General features: G+C 44.4%; 1 long non-coding RNA gene across 1 annotated transcript in view; it reads right to left on the bottom strand.

Annotated features, from left to right (window-relative positions):
* The window catches only part of LOC125617195, a 31,829-nt gene extending 16,704 nt beyond the window's left edge, over nt 1–15,125 (bottom strand). The window contains exon 1 of the long non-coding RNA XR_007348104.1: nt 13,796–15,125. This is a non-coding gene — a long non-coding RNA (uncharacterized LOC125617195). The remainder of the gene's footprint in view (nt 1–13,795) is intronic.
* Nucleotides 15,126–17,107: the final 1,982 nt, after the last annotated feature.

Raw genomic sequence — 17,107 nt, 5'->3', positions numbered from 1 at the left:
ACACACACACACACACCTACAGAGAGAGAGTGAGAGAGAGAGAAAGAGACAGGATTCTTCGCATTTCCATGATGAAAGACAAACACTTGAGGCCATTGGTAAGGGGTTTCCTTCTCCACTCCAGCTTTGCACCGTCAGCAAATAAAATTTCTGTTTCAGCAAAATATCAAATTCTTACATGTCAGGGAGCATTCAGGCTTTACATACAGCTACTCCATCCCATTCTACCATAACACTTGAACCCAGGAGCATATCAAATGACCCGACATGGACCCTGACCTTGGCTTCTCCTTAGAACGTGGGCTGTTGATACCAGTCTAGAAGCAGCTCCAAAAGATGGTCCACATCAGTGGGATTTGGCTTTCGACTGTAAAAAGCATCCAGACAAGTATTTTAAAGATGTGTTCTTAATTTTTTCTCCCTAGCTGTTTTCTAGCTTGTTTCCTAATGATCTTTCAGACATCCTGGATGTCAATCCCAACTCCCCATGCAGAGCAAAATGACAGACATTCTTTTATAGAGAGATGACATTTTATTATCACAAATTAGATGTGACCTGAAAATAAATTTGCCATGCTAGCCAATTATTTCCAGAAAGCAAGCCCACAAGTCAACTGTCCTAAAAGTCAATATATTATCTCTGATAGGCATTCCACATTTTAACTGACTTATGAATAATGACCCAGTACAAGTGACTTCATTCAGTTACCTTGGCACTAACATAGAGTTTGTCTTGGATGGGGTCCTGACAGTAGCATTGCTCAAAGCCAGGCTTTCTCAGGGGTGTTGCCAAGATTTTATTTGGCCATGGCAAGGGTCTGGCTATACCAATCTTAAACATTCTTAGCCACGGGCATTACCTCAGCCATGTTGAATGAAGTTGACTTGGGTGGGGGGGTGAGGGGCTGGTTTGCATATTCATTGACACACTGGAACAGACTCAAGGCAACTTCAGAAGAGAGTCCTGGTGTTGCTGGTGGACAGTGATGGAGGGCTCCTGCTAGCTACTCAGTGAAGGTACATGAATAGGTCCTCAAAAGATAACATAGAACACTGTCTTCAAGCCATCTAGGGAGTACAGTTTGAATGTCCTACTACTAAATATTTATATAAGAGCCCCGCTGAGAAATAACACTATTCAGAGAAGATTGCTTGAAGGATAAGCAGTTCACCCACTCTTCCAGATTTTCTAACACCAATCCCTGGATGCCGCCAGAGCAGCTAAAACACAGATACCTGGAGTGCATCACACCGGCCCCAGCAGGATTACTTTTGCTACACTGTTTTTGGTGTGATGCCATCAGCATTTTTTAAAATGTCATTACAAGAAACAGTCCCATGAACTGCATCATTATATTTGGACTAAGGTCGTTGAAGACATTGTCACTACATCACATAGCGTTCTCTTTATTTAGTGCTGTCAGGGCTACTTCTGTCTGAATTTAATGCTAAACATAGTAATCCTTCTTCCAGGCAATTGGTTTATCCATCTGTGGCATGGCTTTCCCAGAGGGTGCTCTGAGAAACACCAGGACCAAAGGCAGTTAATAGGTCTTCTGTGAAAAAAGTATTTCATAGGTAAAGGGGTGTGTGTGTATGTGTGTGTGTGTGTGTGTGTGTACACATATTTATACATGGCAACACCAGTTGTTGTTTTGTTACTTACTACAAAATTTCTCTGAGCAGTTAATATGCATTATATAATGTTACCAAGTATAACATTTACTGTGGTCTGGGGAGGTTCATAATAGGCCATTTTTGTGTTGGGTACTAAACATAAAAGTTGATGTAGGTGTCTATTTGTGAAAATGTCCTTCTTTGCCCACCCTTAGACCTCTGCCTTATACTGACCAGCTTCTCTTTAACCCACTCTGGGACTCAGAGGTCCTAGAATGTGACTGGACTGACACAGTCCAGTTACAGCAGGTCTCCCTCTGGTTCCCACCTCACTCCTCTCACATCTAGGTCTGCCCTGCCCAGGTGCACACACCCAGGCACACACGCAGGAGAATGTCTGGATCTTTAGCAGCTCCTGCCTGACCTGTGTGGCTGCTGGGTCTCTCCATCTTCACAGCCTGGCTTTGCTCTCAACTCACACAAGGTCTGCCACTGACTCATTTTCCACTGCTCTTGCTACCCAGGGTCTCTTCATTCCTCTCTTTTCTTTTATCTTGCCTGACTGTTTCTGGCAAATTTCTCTCAAGACTTTAGGGGGAAATGCTGGCATTTATGCACATCACTAAGTAGTCAAGAATCTGCTTTCCTTCTGTGCAAGGATTAGACTAATCAGAGGGCATAATATTGTCTTGGAATGTGTGTGTGTGTGTGTGTTCCTTGGTTGCTGGTTTGCACCACGCTACCATCTTCTAGATCCAAGGCTAACATGAATACCTTAACATTCTAGAAAACCGCATTCTAATTATAGCATGCGGCTGTGTATCATTTCCCTACTTCCTTAGCAATAGAAGCCCCAGGTTTTAGCAGGCACCCATCCGGCCTTCCAGAATAAATACTGCATTTCCCAGACTCTTGCAACCAGAAGCCAACATGTGACTAAGTTCAGCCAGTGAGATGGGAGTGGAACATTTGCAACCTCCAGGGTACTTTCTACTGATCAGAACATGAATGTGATATTTGGAGCTCTTGTACTCATTTTAAACCATGAGGTGACACACCAAGAATGACAAAGCAGTGAAACGTAAGAAACACAGACCCTAGCCTTCCTAACTCTGAATGAACCCTTCTCTGTGACTCTTTGTTTAAGCCTCTGTTATTTTGGGCTTTTCTATAATTCACACATTCTTTGTCCCAATTCAAATAATGGGTAAATGGGGTTTCGATGGAACTGAGAAGAGATGGGATTCAGAGTGTAAGGTTCTAGGGATCCTCAAGAGAGGGAAATTTTCAGCTGTCAAAAACAAAGTATTGGGTTGGGGATATAGCTCAGTTGGTAGAGTGCTTGCCTTGCATGCACAAGGCCCTGGGTTCAATCCCCAATACCACAGAATAAACAAACAAAAACAAAATATTGAACAGAGAGTGGGAAGTAGAGCCCCTGGCTGCTCCATACACAGGACCTGCATCAGCATCGCTGGGTGGATGGGTGGGTGGGGCTCCTGAGACTTTGTTAGAAATGCAGAATCTTGGCCCGGTATGGTGGCCCACACCTGTAATCCCAACAGCTCAGGAGGTTGAGGCAGGATGATTGCAAGTTCAAAGCCAGCATCAGCAACTTAGTGAAACCCTAAGCAACTTAGTGAGAACTTATCTCAAAATTAAAAAAAAAAAATTAAAAAGCTGGGGATGTTTTTCAGTGGTTAAGTGCCCCTGAGTTCAATCAATCCACGGTCCCAAAAAAAAAAAAAATGCAGAATCTCAGGCCACACCCAGAACTACTGAATCACAAACTTCATTTTAACATGTTCCCCAGATGAATTATGCTCATACTGAAATGCGAGAAACACTGCTTTAGGGCAGCCTTAATAGTATGGTTTGGATCTGCAATGTCCCCACAAGGCTTGTGTGTTGAAGGCTTTGTCCCCAGTGCAGCAATGTTCAGAAGTGGAGCTTTTTGCAAAGTAATTTGATCACAAGCACTCTGACCCCATCAACGGGCTAATCCATTATATGGATACATAGCTAAGTGAACTACACAGAGGTGGTAGAAACTGTAGGAAGTGGGGCCTCGTTGAAGGAATGGGTCCTTGGAAGCGTGCTCTTGGAGACTATATCTTGTCTCTGGCAATGGTTCCTCCTCCTCTTCTTTCTTCTTTCGCCTTTTTTTCCTCTTCCTCCTCCTCTTCCTCCTTCACTTTCTCTCTCTCTCCTTCCAGGCTGACACGGGCCATGCTCTTCCACCACCATGATGTTCTCCCTCACCTCAGGCCCAAAGCCATGCAGCCAATCAACCATGGACTGAAACCTTCTGAAACCATGAGTCAAAATAAATCTTCTCCTCCCTTAACTTGATTTTCTTTAATATTTTGTCACAGAGACAGAAAGCTGACTAGTATAAGACTACAAAGACAAAAGTCAGGGGCTGGGGATGTGGCTCAAGCGGTAGCACGACCGCCTGGCATGCGTGCGGCCCAGGTTCGATCCTCAGCACCACATACAAACAAAGATGTTGTGTCTGCCGAAAAAAACTAAAATAAATAAATAAAGAGAGAGAGAATTTAAAAAAAAAAAAGACAAAAGTCAAAGCCACAGTTTCTGTTCACCACTGGGAGCTGAAACTAGGCAGCAATCATTCATAAAGGACGATTCCATCAGAAAAACCCTCCCCATGCTCAAGATGATAACAGAGAAGCTCTACCTCAAGGTACAGGTAGCCAACAAGAAGAGTTCATGAAAGAAATTGGAGCACTTGTTCTACAAATGTTAGTATAAAACCCAAATTCTTATACTCCTTCCTGAGAATCGAAGGACTCAGCCAATAGCTTGAAGAGAAACTGGTTTAGAAAAGAAAATTCCAAGTTCAGAAACAAGCCCAGCAGGCTGTCCCCATGTCCTAGAAAATGCCCAGGACTCTGCATGAGATGATTCCTGCTGAGGATGAGACGAAAGTCACCGAGCACATAAGGAGATGATACCAGCAACGTCAGCAAGTGTTACAAATGGGGGAATTCACTCCCAAGGAGTCTCCAGTAATGGAAAATCTGAAAAGGAATTTGAGTATACCTTTCCTGCCTTAAAACTAGAAGCATGTTGCCTGGATAGCAAGCATAGAATGCTAGAAGATTTGGCTCGCAAAAGAACTAAAATAAAGTGCTAAAAAGAAAAACAATCATCCAAAATAATTTTTCCCCTAAATCCTCAATAATTTGGCTAAAAAAAAAATGGCAACTTGAAAAAGATCTTAGGAAATCATCCAGAATGCAATACATGGTTAATAGGGACATTTTTAAAATATGAAAAAGAAACTGAGAAACTTGGAGGATATGTTTCAATGGTCCTGAATCAATAGGTGTTGATCCATATTGATAATAACAAAATCAATACCAATATCAATAGGTGTGCAGAAAGAGAGGCCAGCAAGAGTAGGGGTGAAAGGGAATATTTAGAAGAAAGATGGTTACGGATTATCCAGATTTGAGAAAAACTTGTGAGCCTTGGATTGAAAAAGTCCATAGAAAAGTAAAACCAATACATACTTAAACACAGATTGTGAAACCACAGAATATCAAAGAAAATGATTATATTTTTAGAGATACTGGAGAAGAGAAAGAGATTATCTTCAAAGAACTGTGTATCAGATTGATATCAGTGTTCTTACTGGTAGCAATAGCTGCCAAAAAAAAATGAGAGAATAATATCTTATAAGTGCTGGGAAGAAAGAAGTTACTCTAGAGAAAGTCAGCTGGCCCACATCTAAGACTAGGGATGAAGATATTTTCAGAAGAAGATTACAAGTTAACAAAACACAGCTTTTCATTGAAATAATTACTAAAAGATTCCTGCAGAAAAACAAAGAGAGAAATAGGAATGCAAGAAGCAATTGTGTGTATATATATATACACATATGTACCTACACACACACACACACACACATACAGAGAGAGAGAGAGAGGTACAGTATAGATTCATACACACACACACACACACACACACACACACACTTTGGTAAATCTAGATTCTAATAATAATAATGATGACAAATGGGGGATAAAACTGGTTCAAGGAAATCCTAGACCATGGTAGCAGGAAAAATGGGACAAAGCTAAAGCATTCTGAATCCTGCATCTTTAGGAGAAGGTGTATATCTTCAGGGGAAGGTGTTTAGGAATACAGATGTTTAAAAAAAGAAAGAAAGAAAAGAAACTTCCAAAAGCGCAGAAATACTATGAATAACTTCTAAAAGCAGAGGAAGAAATAACACGATCTCAATAGGATACACGTTCATGGAATAAGTATAAAAAAACACATGAAAATTGTGAGATTGCCTCCATGTGACATTAGAAAGTCATTCATAGAAGATTTCAGCATTATCAGTAGTGGCTTTTTCTTTTATTTTTATTTTTTTATTTTTATTTTTTTTAAAGAGAGAGAGAGAGAGAGAGTGTGTGTGTGTGTGTGTGAGAGAGAGAGAGAGAGAGAGAGAGAGAGAATTTTCTAATATTTATTTTTTAATTTTCGGCGGACACAACATCTTTGTTTGTATGTGGTGCTGAGGATCGAACCCGGGCCGCACACATGCCAGGCGAGCGCGCTACCGCTTGAGCCACATCCCCAGTCCTGCTTTTTCTTTTAATGAAAAATAAAATCTGGGCCAAATGTCCAGGGTTTAACATTTATTCACCTAACAGTGAAATACTGCTGTTTATTCTATACCTTGATGTAATTTAAACTTCTTATTCAATTAAAAAGTTTTAAAAGAAGTGGATGTCAATCCAAAAGGACTTTGTTTTTGCTCAAGAGATGATGGAGGAGGGAGTAGAGAAAAGGCCTCTTTTCTGTCCATCGCCCACGCTGTGCAGAAAGGATGATGGCCAGTGGGAGGCATCCAGATGATGCACAGAGGAGAGAAGCTTAGGCTGCTGGTGTAGCACTCCCAGGTGCCATCCTCACCATGCCTTGGTGTCTCACAACTTCCTACAACAGCTTGTGCTCACCTGGCATGAAACCATCCAGTCCCACAGGGCTATTTGAAGGCCCTGGCCCAGGCCCCTGAAGATGGTACCCAAGAACAGTACACTCACAAGGTGAGGACCAGCTGGTGTGGATGGAGGATGGATCGAAGAAAGGCTACTACTACACTATGTGCCACACACTTAACATAAATCATCTCATTTAGTTAAAGGCCTAAAACAGCTCTTTAAAATGACATTATAAGCTGATTGTAGTGGCCCATGCCTGTAAGCCCGGACTCAGGAGGCTGAGGCAGGAAGATGGCAAGTTCTAAATCAGCCTGAGCAACCTACAGAGACCCTGTGTCCAAAAAAAGAGAGAGAGACTGGGGATGTACCCAGTGGTAGAGAGCCTCGGGGTTCAATCTCCAGTATGGAAGGGCAGGGGAGGGAGGAGAGGAAAGAAAAGAAAAGGAAGAAATGGAGGGAGGAAAGAAGGAAGAAAAAAAAGAAAAAGGAAGGAAGGAAGGAAGGGAGGGAGGGAGGAAGAAAGATGGGCATGTCATAGTTCTACTACTCTTTAGATGTTGCCTCTCCCCTGAAAAATTCTAAAGTTAGATCTGGCACAAAGAAAATAGTTTCTCTTGAGGAGAGGAGAAGAGAGTCCTTGCTTCCCTACCCCCTCTCGCTAAGGTCCCCAACACTGCTGTTAAACTATGCCTGTTTTCCTTCCACTCCTCAAAACCTCTGCCCTATAGCCTTGACCCTGGTGACATCCTGCCACCACTGCCATCTGGCCTGCAGGCCTGATCTTCCTAGTTGGGTTGCACAACTCTGCCCAGGTAAGGCCTCTGGCCCTCTACCAAGGGTTATCTAACTGCAGCCACCAAGCTGCCTGCGTCAACTTGCAATTTACCCGGGTTAGAAGAAAATGGATAACGTAAGGCTAGGGAGACACCCACATTCATCTCCAAGGTGTGAAAGCACCTACCAGTAGGACAAAGAAATGGAACCAGTGTTTGTGAAATTACACTCTGTGCATCCTATTGGCTGCTTGCAGGTCCTTTCTCACTTAATCTTCCCAATAAGCCTTCGAGGTATTATTAGCTCCATTTTAGATGTGTAAAGGGAAGGTGAGTGACTTCCCTAAATTTATGAGCTAATTCTCTTTTGGAGAGATATTGAGAGACAGAGGATCTGGGCTCCAGAACATATGACTCCTAGTCCTCCATAGCTGCTCCTAGGTGGTCCTCCAAGGTGATAGATGCTGCAAGAGGAGGAGGATGGTGATAATAACAACAACATAGCAACAAATATTTATTGAGTACTGAACATGCACCATGTACTTCATATCCATTATATCATGTTAATATACATTACAAATATGTAAGTACAATAGTGACCTCCACTTCCCAATCAGGAAAACTGAAGGCTTACAGAGATTATCAGATTTGCCCAAATTAAGGTCTAAAAATGAAAGATGTGGCGTTTCAATCCAGATTATATGACTCCAGAATCCAAATGTGTGACCCCTGGGTTAGTTAGGGTTAGATCTGATATGACAGGAAAGCCCAGTATAACAGTGACTTGAACAAGACAGAAGTTTCTTTCTTTCTGAATTCAAAGAATGCTAGAAACTGATGGTCCAAGGCTATCTGGCATTTCCTCCATCCTCTGGATCTAGTTTATAACTCTGCCATGGCTAAAGGAGGTCCTATACCCTCCTGTGCTAAGATGACTGCTATATAGCTCAAGCCATCACATCTGCATTAGCAAGATGTGCAGGTAATTAGCAAGTAATCAAACATCACTGATCTTTTAAAGGATGCTTTCTAAAACCACCAATACTGAGCTTAAAAAACTGAATTCCATTGAAGCCTTCAGCCCAACCCTCATGGGTTAGACCAAGCATGAACCCAGAACAACCAGGCTTAACACCTAGATTGGTGGTCCCTGGCCCCTTTCTATGAGGTCTGTCTTGCCATAAGTGCTACATGAGAAAATAGAGTAATCTTTGGAAGGGATGGAAAACAGAGAGAGGAAATGTCCCTAACTCAAGAGCCCAAACACACCACCCCTCCTACTCCCCCAGAGTTTAAATGTGTCTTTTAGCAAAGGTGGCATAGCTGGGGTTGGATTTGAACCTGGCTGATTGATTCCAAATCCTATGTACTTTCCAGCATACCATCCATCTCCCCCAGGCCCTCCCCCCCATCCTCCTAACAGTTATTCAGATAAATACATGGGGCCCATGAGGTTTAAGTAACACAGATGTTTCTAAAGCTAGGCAATGGCTCCAAGGGTCCCTTCCACCCCAGCTAGGAGCCACCTGCCCCGCTGTGAAAGCTAGTGTTCTAAGTCACTCAGTGATGGAGGGAAGCCACAAGATCTGACAGACAGGATGACTTCATGATGAGTCACACGTGGTGATGAGAAGAACAGGACTGCTCACAGGGGTCTCTCTAAGTCGCTGATGTCTTCACTTTCCTATTAACTCTGTCCTGCCCAGTGAGCCACAACAGGCCACAGATGGTAACTACTCTGCTCTGCTCTGTCAGGGGCTTCCTTCCTCCTACCTACTTTCTCCTGGTAGAGACACTGAAGCAGGATGTTTTGACCCCAGGAACATTTTTGCCTCACAGAGACATCTGAACACACTCAGTAAAAATGTCCCTCAGCCTTTGTTTCTCTTCCCTCTGTCACTCCGCATCATAGCTACTGTAGAAACTTCCCACGGCTGAAACACTTGCTAAGATCTTCTGTTGTGGGAAGGGGGGGAAAAACTGATAAACTAATTAACGTTTCCTGTATCATTTACACTACGTTGAATTGATTCAGGTGGAATCATTTCAGTATTAAGCACAGTAGTGCATGCCTGTGATCAAGCTAATTGAGAGGATGGGGCAGGAAGATCCCAAGCTCAAGCCTAGCCTGGGCAATTTAGGGAGATCCTGTCTCAAAATAAAAAGGGCTGGGATGTACCTCAGTAGTAGAGCAGCCCTGGGTTCAAGCCCCAGTAGTGGAAAAAAAAATTTTGGTAAAATTAAAATGGAAATATTTTAATGGTGTCACACATTAAAAAATTAATTTTGGAGGAAAAAGCAAACAAGCTCATTCAGTCAAACTGAAACTTGTCCTAGCACTTGGCTTTAAAATAAAATTCTCACTTGGAAGTTCCCTGTTCCCCTCCAGTGCTTCTTGGACTGTTTGAAGTCTCCGACATCTCTGTGAATCTTATTAAATCCACTCCCCAGCAGAAAGTAATATGAAAATTCAATAGATTTTTCATTCAATTTCTGAAAATTCACAGGCTCCAGAAGCATATCCATGGATTCCCCCAGAACCCCATTGTAGGTTATGTGAGAGGGACTTGCCCTAAACCCTTTCAGGAGAGGAAGAGGCAGAGATGGGAGAAAGAAAAGACGATTTCCTAAGAATGGGCAAGGATCCCTGAGATTTGGCTGGATTAGAATATGACACCATTTCATGCCTTTAAGCCTTGCCAAACGTTCAAAATTGAAATTTATAAACTCTTTCAATGCTTTTTTTTAATTCCTTTTTAATTCTCTTCATTTCCCACATTGAAAATAAAAGGCCCATTTCATATATTTAACTAAAACTAAAGGTGGTGGCAAAGGGAGTTCTGCCTTGATTTAGATGCTGACAGGGCACTCCTGTGGGCTTAGAATGGGGCATAAAAGACCAAGAATGTGAGAGAAGTACTAGATCAGGGGTGGGGTGACCAAAATTCAGAATCAAAGCCCTCTCATCTTTGATCTTCCTGAGCTCATGGACCCCTAGTGTGGAGGACTGAGGAGGGTCTTTGATATTAGACAAATAGGCATTTGGATGTCTCCTTGTGAGGAGGTCACTTAGTGGCCTATACTGTGTAGGCAAATCATTGTATCTAAGTCACATGTTCAATGTGGGGCACAGTGTAGACATCAAATAAAAAAGCATTCCTTTCAAGAATTTCGATGTTTAGGGGTGCAGTTATCTCAACCCCTGTGGTGGCAGGGGGGTGTTAAGGAGGCAGAAGGCCCAACCTAGGAGTCCTCAAGGATGAGCTGTGAGGTCCCATTTGGGACACTAAGGGCCAGAGTAGAAACTTCAGAATTGCTCATAAAGATGCAGAACAGAGCACAGCTGACAACCATCATCTGAGGACAGATTTAAGGCAAAAATGTAGATCATCCTTTTGTGGAAAAACATGAAAGGAAAGATTTTTAAATAGCCGTCAGAGATGGAACAGAGAGCACCAAAGATAAGCCCTAGTGTTTCCAGAAAGGGGGAGGAAGGATGCTGCTGTTGACATTTTGACCAGAAAGTAATGTCTGAGTGCTGTCTGTACTGCCAGGAGTCAAGTCAAACTGAGTCCTGTCTGGAGGTAACGGAAAACTTTCCAACCAGTCCTTCTCCATGCCCAGTTCCACTGCCCAGAAGCAGCGTTGGCCAGCCCCACATACCCAGCAAGGAAAGCAACTACCACCCAAAGTGAAACAGATCAGCCCAGACTTTCCCCATATGAGATTATTTCCAGAAAGGAAATCTGCCAAGAGACAAGAGCTACCGAGAACAGGGAGGGGAGATGGCATATTGGGGCCATGTGGGGAAAGTTGATTTCTGGCACTGCCCACACTCAAAGATAGCAGAGGAATCAAATGTAAGAGGAAGGGGTGTCTTCCTTCACATCCCCCACCACCATGCATTTATTTGGAGAAAGAATGACTGCCTCCTCTGGAACTCAAAGGTGTTGTACTGGTCCCTGCTGGTCTCCCTGTGAGGACCCATACAGAGACCACCCTCTCCCCAGCTCACCCCGCCTCCTTTGGGCAATCCTTCTCCACACACATCAAATTAGCCTGAGTGTCAATCAAAAACACAAGGAAAGGCTATGCAAGCAAGGAATCCAGAGCCCCTCCAATCTGAGCTCTTTCTCCCTCCTCCCTCAGCCCTCATCTGCAGGCTTGCCTCTTCTTGGCGGAGCTCAAAACAGGCTTATTTCCCCCAAGGTTGTCACAGACCAATTTTCTAAACTGCATGAAAACAGAAAACAAACAGAAAACTAAATCCACCAAAGCCTGAGTTTCAAGAACAGCTTGGCAGGCCCGAGCAACGTGCTAACAATTTCATGCTGTTTTAAGACTTTCTAACTAAGCAACATGTACCAACAACCAGATGTGCCCTGATACCCGGAAAAAAAGAACATCGGCTTCTAGCGACAGAGATACGTAAAACAGGAAAACACTCATCAAGAAATGTAGCTTCCAAGCACACTGGGGTTGGGAGGGAGCCTGTCTCTGGCAGCCTGGACAGGGTGAACTCAGTCTCTGAGCCACTCTTCAGTTATAGATTTGGGGCAGTTTTCTTTGTGCCAGTCACACAAAGATGCTCATAGATGCTCATAACCTGTTCAGGACAAAGGCAAGAGAACCAATGTAATCACAGCACAATGTGTGATGCTCTGAAATGGAGGAAGGACAGCTCCAGGAGAAGGAGCCTGGCTCAGGGTGCTTGAGAAGATTTAACACCGTTTATGTCAGCATGTATTTGAAGCACTTATGTGCTAAGGATGAAAAAGAGGGAAAGTGAGTCCCAACTAACTGGGAAAACAGAAGTCATCAGATAAGTGAATGAAAGCGGGTTGGCTATGCCTACACCACCAAGTATTTTAAAGAATTTACTCAGCATCCACGACCCTCAGATGCTAGAGCCAGAGGCCAGCAGGGATGCCCTCCTGACAAGAGCCATAAGCCATAAGCCTTAGAAGGAAGCCAGACCCACCTCTTGTGCATGAGGTCATCTCTAGGTGTCCCTAAGAGGATCTCAGCAACCAGCAGAGGCCAGAGCTAGAGCTCGGAACTGCCCCATGGAACCATTCCCATGGAGTGGGATGAGGGCTAACCCACGAGAAATGGACATCTACCATGCCACTTCAAATGTTATCCCAGTAGTTTCTCTAGCACCTGCTTGCAGAACACCATTCATATAATTATAATTTCATGAAATACCAAATCCTATTACATTTAGGGTTTAAGTTTGTTAACCTGATAAATATAAACACATAAATTATAACATGATTTTTTAATGTTTTATTTTATTTTGGTATTCTTCCTCCTCCTCCTTTATTTAAATGTACTCGGAAGGTTAAAGAAAGAAAAGACTGAGAGAGAGGTAGCTGGGAGCTAGCCTGGGCCTCCCCTGGCCTGAGAGGTCACTCCAGGTCAGCAGTCGGAGCCTCGGGGAGTTTCTCCTCCCTGGTAAAAGTCCATTAGCTCAGGCTGACTGCTATCCTAAAGCCAGTGGCCTTCTTTATTAGGGCTGTGTTTGTCACCTGTTAACTTGTTTATTGGACCGGTCCTGGGGGTGGGAGGGAGGATGGGCGTGAAGGTCACAAGTAGGTGGGAATTGCACACCTCAGGCCTGAGCCTCTCCCTGATCATTATTTTCCCAGAATGACCTCTGGGGGGAGGTGGGGGCTGGGGCTACAAAGACCTCCTTGAGCTCACACATGACAAGCCCTCACAAAAGAACTGCAAACAGGCCCCTAATTAATGGGTTTGCTTAGAGCTATTTCCCTGTTTAGGGACTTCTTCCCAATAATTGCAGGCTCCATAATCATTAATCAGTCACCACTACTTTTCTGGGTGCTGACCACAAGCCCGGCCCTGTTCCAGCTACGGTGAGGAGAGACAAGCAGAGAACAGGAATTGAGATGCATGAAGTGCCTGCCCCGTGCCATGGGCTTCCTGTGTGTGAGCTCATGAATCCTCCCTGAGAGGGAGGCACAGCGAGGAAACTGAGTCTTAGAGAATTAACTATCAGCTTGTAAGCAAGAATCAGGCTTCGAACCAGTGTCTGGCCGATTCTTAAACATGGGTTCTTGCCCTCTGTGAGGTAACAAGATGAATCTTTCAAAAATGGCACAAAAGCAGAAGAGCTCAGAGCTGGCTGCACAAGGCACATTCTGTCCTAGTAGCCCAGAGAGGGTGGGAGACACAGGCCTGAGTCCCAATGAAGGACTTCCCAAGGGAGAAGACACATGCTCCAGGGCCTTAAGGGTGGGGAGAATTATACACGTCTAACAAATTGTACTCAGGCACTTTCTCCAATCACAAGTCCAAGGCTGAAAAGGACTGTGGAATTTGTGCCTCACTTGGGGCCAACAATATTTAGTTAAATATCCAAGGAGGATGTGTAGACACACACACACACACACACACACTCACCTTGGCAGCTCCAAATCGTGCTGGAAACGGGCACAGTAAAAGAGGACTTTAGCAGGCAGCAGGTACTGGCATCAGACACCATGGGGATTAGGACAAGTGCCAAACCCAGAGGAGGACATGTGGAGCCAGCCAGTCCTGTGACCACCCTGGACCCAGAAGGTTGGCAGCTCCCAGGGAATGTCTCATCCAAGTGCCCAATTTAGACCTTATCCCAGAACATGAGAAATGCCAGTAAGGAATAGAGAGGCCAGGAAAGGATGAAGAGTGGGGCCTTTCCAGGAGCTGGCTGCCTTCTTTTCCAGCCATCCCAGCCATGCCTCACTCCTGAGCTTGCCCCCGGTCCCCTCCACCAACACTGGCCAGGTGTTCAGACCCCCAGCTCCACAGCAAAAAAAAAAAAAAAATGCACATCACCACCCCCAGACAGATTTGCCAGGGAGTTTCTCCCAGGCACTAGACACACTGACAGCTCTACCAGGCAGAGAGTCAGGGCTGTCAGGTCAGGCCTGGGTCTGGTCAGAGGTAGACAGAAAAGAGGCAGCCAGGATCTGGGCAGTGAGGTCCACATCAGGCCATCTCCCAACCAGGCTCTGTGTGCCAGCCTGGGGGAATTCTATGAAGTAAACAGTTCTTTCCTGGAGCTGGGTTACAGTGACCCTGGCCCCAGAGGCCACCGAAGTCCACATTCCACAGTTGCCAGGACCTGATACATTGCCTATGTGACAGTTACACACGATCCATGTCACTTCCCCAACAGGCTATTCCTAGATCGGATTCCAGAGTGGGCTGCAAGCTTGGAGGGCCAGTCCAACTCCTCCTTCAGGAAGGAGCAGCCTGGTCCTAAAGTACAGACTTGGAGCTCATGGCCAGACACTGGTCAAACCCCAGAGAGCCAGACAGGCCAGGCCTGCTCTACTGACCAGTCAGTATAGTTCCTCAGCTGCCCCTGCCTCAGCACAATCTGAATGAGGCTGTTGGACTCAAGTCCCTGCAAGGGAGAGCTTAGGAGGTTTCCTTGTTCTGAAGCTGTCCCTTCCCTTTGCCTGGTTTTTCTTCCAAACTTTTCCAGAGCCTCTGGCTGCTCTTGCCCTCAACTAAGATGTCAGGGAGGCAAAAGCCCATTCATCATTTTATTTAGCCATGAGATATTGATGTTTCTTTTGAAAATCTTCCCCCGTTTCGCTTTTAGGGTACCTGGGGTAGATGTTCTGGAAAGACATTCCACACTGCAGCCCATCAGGAATGGGACAAGAGAGGACAGGACACAGAAAAGGAGACAGAAGAGCCTGGCTTTCCCAAGCCCAGAATCCCAGAAAAAAACCACAAAGCCAAGTCTGCAACCTTCTTTTAAACTGCAGTGATTTATTACTCTAGAAAGATGGTGATGTCAGAGGGAAAAGGGAGATTTCCAACAAGAGGTAGTTCACACAAGATTCTTCCAAGAAGGTGCTGCTCTCCAAGCCCCATCAGTGCCTGCAGAGTCTGATACTGGAGGAGCCACGTACAGGGACACTCAGCCTCCACAGCACCAGAGAAAAGGAGTCATAGCCTTGGAGCCTGACCAGCCAGTGCTCCAACCTTGCTCACCCTCCTGGACTTCTTGTGAGGCTCATTGACTTAAAGATCCTACCCAGAGAACAAGCCAGCATCAGCTTGGGTCTTTTTAAAGGCAGGCTGGAAAGATAATCCCAGCTACCCTTCCTTCTCCCTGCATATCCCTAGCCATGTAACCAGCAGGGTATCCCTGATAGATAGATAGATAGATAGATAGATAGATAGATAGATAGATAGATAGATAGATAGATCGATCTCATCTTGGACATCTCTCCAGCTGTATCTGTGCTTCTCTGGCTGGCAGCTGTCTCTTCCCACTCTCAGCCTCCCTTTACTCCTCCTGCAAGCTCCTCCCCACTCTGAGCCAGCCAGGATAAGCTCTTCTGAGCAGAATGGAATAGGAAACTGTGCTTTTGACTCTGACCATGTTTCAATGAAGCAGCCTCTGCTGAAAGCCAGACATGTGATCTCAGACATGGAACAGCCGCTTCAGGGAGACGCTATGGCTGCAATTGGTGAGCTGAGCTTGCCTTTCCCCCTCCCTTGCTATATATTTCTGAGTCACCATCTGCTCAACACTGTCACCCCTGAGACCATCAAGCTCCCTTTCTCTTGGGTCCACACAGCCTGCACCAGGCAAGCAACAGCCAGAGAAGAGGTTACTTCTGAGGAGCTCCCTGGAAATACCTCAACACCAAGGACTGCAAGAGAACCTGGAAGAAGTGAAGTTCAAGGACAGAGTCCATAGGCAGAGTCTCATACACACACACACACTGGAGGACTGGAGGAGCCTCTGTGGAAGACAGGATGGTGGATCTCTTGAGGACAGGGTTCCAACAAACGCACATGGACCTCACCTCAGTTGGCAAGAGCCAACTCAAAGCCTGGAGAAAGCCCCATGCAGAGGGAAGATATTTCCAACAATGAGAATTTAGAATTGCCTATAGAAGATAAAATATAAGACAAACAGTTAAAATAGAATTTCAGATTTTCTAATATAAATATGTCCCAAGGGCTGGGATTGTAGCTCAGTGGTAGAGTGCTCGCCTTACGTGTGGAAGGCACTGGGTTCGATCCTGAACACCACATAAAAATAAAATAAAGGTACTGTGTCCATCTACAACTAAAAAAAAAAAAAATTAAAATATGTCCCAAATATTTCATAGTCCATGCTTATACTAAAAAATTATTCATTGTTTATCTAAAATCCAAGTTTAAATGGGCACTTTGTGATTTTATTTGCTAAATCCAACAATCCTACTATAGAACTTCTTGACTCCACAGTTATGTTGGAAATGGTGAGAGTATTACAGGGTAAAGGGACAAGAAGTTGCAATCAGCTCACTTTCTTCTCCCTTCCTATTTTTCTCACCTCAATCCAGCTTCCCAAGCTCTCTACCTTCAACTTGCCTCCATCCCACCTCACCGCTTAACTGCTCTGAGTTCCTGTGAGTGAACTAAGTGTTATACCACTGCTTTTGTCCCTTAAGTCAGCTGTACTGAGGTTAAATTTTTCAAAAGGAACTTTATTAGAAAACTAAAAGAGCATATGAATATTTGAATTCATATAAAAATATAAAAGTATAGTAGTAATCATATGTAAGGAGATCAGATATCAAAGTCCTGATACTAGGTATGTTTATTTCCTTCAACTGTTCTTGATCCATTGACTTGTAGGAAGTTTTTTTAAGCCAATTTTCCCTTCAACGAAGCTAGACCAACATTCTGGAACAGAGGCTCTAGCTGGCTGCACATTCA

The sequence above is a fragment of the Marmota marmota genome, unplaced genomic scaffold (assembly GCF_001458135.2).
Source record: "Marmota marmota marmota unplaced genomic scaffold, marMar, whole genome shotgun sequence".
NCBI lineage: Eukaryota > Metazoa > Chordata > Mammalia > Rodentia > Sciuridae > Marmota > Marmota marmota.
The sequence above is the reverse complement of the archived record's forward strand: the minus strand, read 5'-3'. Positions and strand labels throughout refer to the sequence as shown.